General features: G+C 39.8%; 1 pseudogene; it reads right to left on the minus strand.

Annotated features, from left to right (window-relative positions):
- Positions 1-1,752: 1,752 nt before the first annotated feature.
- Positions 1,753-2,767, minus strand: LOC127190995 (60S acidic ribosomal protein P0-like; annotated as a pseudogene).
- Between the last annotated feature and the right edge of the window lie 1,814 nt (positions 2,768-4,581).

Genomic DNA, 4,581 nt, shown 5'->3' on the forward strand with positions numbered 1-4,581 from the left:
AGAAAGAGGCTTTAATTTCTTAAGGAACTGTATTTCAAGGAAATGTCCCAAAGTCACTGAGGAAGATTTTGAACCTTGCAAACTGTCTAGAGACTTTAAAAAATGTTTATACCTCAAAACAGGAGAAAAAAAAACATAATTACAGGCTTTCTTAAGTCAACATTTTAAGAAAAGGGAACTCAGTAACCAGGTTAGAATATGTCAAATACATTTATGCAACCAAAGAGAATGTTAATGGCTGCTCTCTGTCTACCTACCAGGACATACCAGTCTCCCACAGGAATACAGCTTGTCATCTCCCAGTTGTTTGGAAGTTTCATATTACAGAAAGAAAGGACAGGTTTCATTAATGGGAAAAATGTGCAAAAAATCAGTATCTTGAAGTATAGAATACAAATTGTTACCAATATCAATAACTTCTACTCATACCAGTCAGGTGTCAGGTTCTCAGGAATGTTATGCTCAGTGATTACTCTGTGATAAAGTTCTTCCTTGGGAGCTGAAAGTTGGTGTTCTCTCTCTCCCTCTCAGTCTCTTAACATTTATGAAACTATCTTAGAAACCTGCTTCTGCTTTTCCTTTTTCTTTTTTCGGCTTTAATTATTTATTTATTCACTGTAAAAGATGGCTGGGTGTGGTGGTACACACTCCTTGTCTCAGCACTCAGGGGACATTGTGAATTCAATGTCAGGATGCTCCATGTGAAGAGTTTCTGGCCAGATATGGTTATATGATTAGACTCTTTAGAGAACAAACAAGTAAATATCACAAATAATAGCAAAAAGATCTCTAATTCTCTTGAAAACTGTGTTTCTGCCTTTTTTTCAGTCCAAGGTCTCTATTTAATTAACTTAAAAAGTGAGAAACAGGGGCCCTAGATATGTGCAAGAAAACAATCTTTCTTAGATACGCCAACGTCAATGCCACTGTACATACGACCTCAGAGTAGTTGACATTGCATGCGTAAGACCTTAGCAAGAGTAAGACAGACAAAAACTCAGCGTGATTCAGCAGTGATTCACTAACTCACATTTCTATCCAAGGAACTTTTGTCAATCAACAGCTATTGGAAGAGGTAGGGTCAGTGTTTTACAGAAATTCGGGAACTGAGAACCTACCCATTCTCTTCCGATGGTCTCATACCCACATACATTCATGCAATACGAAATAGAATCATATTTTTAAAAGTTATTTTACACATAAATATAATATATTACATCCAGCAATAAGAACCATGAAACAAACAGGAATTATATAAATGTTATATTCATAGTGTTTTGGTTATTTGTATTTGGCACCCTTAAAGAAAACATCTCTCCTATCTTGGTGATTCTAAAATTCTGAATGTAAATTAATATCTATCATATCTCATCTCTGTCTGCTTAAAACATCTATCTAGACCTAAAACCATCTTAACTCTTACACATCTAAGATTAATTGTAAGACTAAACTATCTGGTTTTTCAACCCAATCAGAGACTTGAGAAGCAATAAAACTTAATTTTTATCTGAGTAAACCAGAAGGGCAGGTTAGCAGCTTCCAAGTTGAAAAAATAACAGAGACAGTCATCCAAAACTCTCTATAATCATTATGCAACTTTTGCCTTATGTATTATATGTTATATGTTGGTAAAGTATATATTGTATGCTAGTAGAAATTTAAGATCATTTTGTTCAATGTTTATGTAATATATTTTTTAAGAGAAGTATGCCTTTATTCCCGTGTTTCTCAAATTAAGCTGGCTGAATTGGTTGCTTTGAGAGGTGATCAGTCAAAGAGACCAAATCCCAGATCCCCATCTGATTCCTCAGGCTCTTCCTTGGCTTCAGCCTTGGCTGGGGCTTCAGCAGCAGGAGCAGCCGAGGTGGCTGCAGCCACAGGGGCAGCGACCACAAATGCAGATGGATCCGCCAAAAAGGCCTTGACCTTCTCAGCAAGAGGGAAGGTATAGTCAGTCTCCACAGACAAAGCCAGGACCCTCTTGTACCCATTGATGATAGAGTGTGGCACCGAGGCAACAGTTGGGTAACCAATCTGCAGACAGACACTGGCAACATTTCGGACACCCTCTAGGAAACGAGAGTGCAGAGTCTGCTCAGTGATGTCAAGCACTTCCGGGTTATAAATGCTGCCATTGTCAAACACCTGGAGAAGGGTGAGATGCTGAGCATGTTCAACAGTGTGGCCTCGCTGGCTCCTACTTTGTCTCCAGTTTTTATCAGCTGCACATCACTCAGAATTTCAATGGTTCCTCTGGAGATTTTAGTGGTGATGCCCAAAGCCTGGAAGAACGATGTCTTCTCAGGCCCCAGACCCGTGTTCCGGGCTGGCACAGTGACCTCACAGGGGGCGATGGCACCACCATGGGCAGCCGCGGGCACCTTATTGGCCAGCAGCATGTCTCTAATCTCAGTGAGGTCCTCCTTGGTGAACACAAAGCCCACATTCCCCCGGATGTGAGGCAGCAGCTTCGCCAGAGCGGGGTTGTTTTCCAGGTGGCCCCTGATGGCCTTGCGCATCATGGTGTTCTTGCCCATCAGCACCACAGCCTTCCCTCGCAGGGACATGCAGATCTGCTGCATTTGTTTGGAGCCCACATTGTCTGCTCCCACAATGAAACATTTTGGGTAATCATCCAAAAGTTGGATGATCTTAAGGAAGTAGTTGGACTTCCAGGTCACCCTGTCTTCCCTGGGCATCACGGCGGTGCGTCAGGGATTGCCACGCAGGGTTTAAAGACGATGTCACTCTAATGAGGACACCTGGAGAGAGCTTATTTAATATATTATTCATATGCCATTCATTTGAAAAGATAATGTTTTGGGAAAACTAACTATTAATAAGCTGTTCAAGAAGATAGGAGATAAAAGTTGGTATTTAGTTACCTATAAATCTTATTGGTCATAGAACAGGTTTGTTTAGTTTCTTGTATATGTCTTCAAAGGAATAGATTGATAAATATAAGAATAGATAGAAAATTAATCTTCAAACTCTTCAGAGATCCACAAAATATGACATTTAATGATGGAGACCTTTCCTGACAGACATCCACTCCTGGCTGCATCCCCATATACATCATTGAGGATGAGGGCATCAAGAGACAGGATAGTGACTGGACTAAAGGCCTGTTCTTATCTATACCGCTGATGACAGACTGACTGTCCACTATGATCAACATTGATACTGAGAAGTTGACTGTCCCACTTTGCAGAGACTAGGTAGAGCAGATGGTCAAAATTCCTGGTCCACAAAACAATTTGTTAGATGTTTTGGGCGAATAAGGCTGAAGACTGATTGCTCCAATGATAGAAAAAAATCCAGTGACTGTCTAAGTGGTCCGCTCCCTCTGTCCTATCCACACATGAAAGTTGCCCACCAACATTTCCTTTACAGTAGACAAAATTTCCTTCTTGGGTCTCTGATGAGATTGAAGACTACAGAGCCACAATATTACTAAAAGATTTACTTTAAGAATTAAAAACACATTTTTGAATAGATAATTACAATTTCTAATAAAGAGACTTTTTAAAACTTTAAACAATAAAAAAAAAGGACTCTGTTTGATAGGTTAGTGAAATACTTTCTCCAAGATTATTAAATACAAAAGGACTGGGTTATGTATTTGATACCTGATACTTCTGTACATATGTATATTTGTATAAATAGTTCTTAATTATTTTATAAAAGTAAAAGGAGGATGTATGGAAAGATTGTAGGCATTATCCCAGGTGAAGACAGTCTTGATGGGTCTTGCCTTGGGCTCTGCTATTTGGAAACACCACAGATACACCACTGAAATTGACATTGTTAAAGACTTAAAAGAACCATCCCGAGCATGAAATTCAAGAAACAGACCAGAGACTCTAAGCAGGCATTTGTGTTTCTAATTGAACATTGATGAGAAGAGGGATCCTGGAGCAAGACCAGTCATTGTGGCCTAAAGAGAGATGCAGGGAAAAAAGAGTAAAAAGACTACAAGTTCAAAACATGAACACACATGGATCAGAGAAAGGGCCAATGTACAGGCCGGTCCAACACACACGCCAGAAACACCTAGGGATCCATCCCATGGAAGGTTTATTCTTGTTCCCTTTATCCATTTTTCCCTCTTGTATAGGATAGTTGGGTTGTATAATAAAGTCTAATTGTTAAGAAACAGAGCCAACAGACATATTTGTGAGGACAGAAATATTAAGGACTTGCTTACCCTGTCTTGGAAGAGTTTGGCCTTTGACTCTGCCAGCATCCCAGCTTGCCCATTTTTAGGCAGAACTCTGTCTGTGGGAGAAACAAGGACATTTTGCCCAGTGGTGGCTTGTTTGTCACATCTGAAGCCATCTCCATAAGAAGGTTCTTTGATGCACATTATATTCTTTGAGGAAGCTAGGTGTAGCCAGGAGTTAATGTGTCTTATTGTCAAAGAATCTTTAAGTAAAGGCTCCAATATAATAGACAGTTTTGAGTCACTATTCAGGTAGCAAACTTCCTCTGTCATCTTCTCATTTAGAAAGCTACTAACCTGCACTCCCAGCATACTCAGGTAATCAGGTTTATCCCCTCTCGTGTCTCAGATGGATTTGA

Source organism: Acomys russatus, chromosome 6 (assembly GCF_903995435.1).
Source record: "Acomys russatus chromosome 6, mAcoRus1.1, whole genome shotgun sequence".
In the NCBI taxonomy this organism is placed as follows: domain Eukaryota; kingdom Metazoa; phylum Chordata; class Mammalia; order Rodentia; family Muridae; genus Acomys; species Acomys russatus.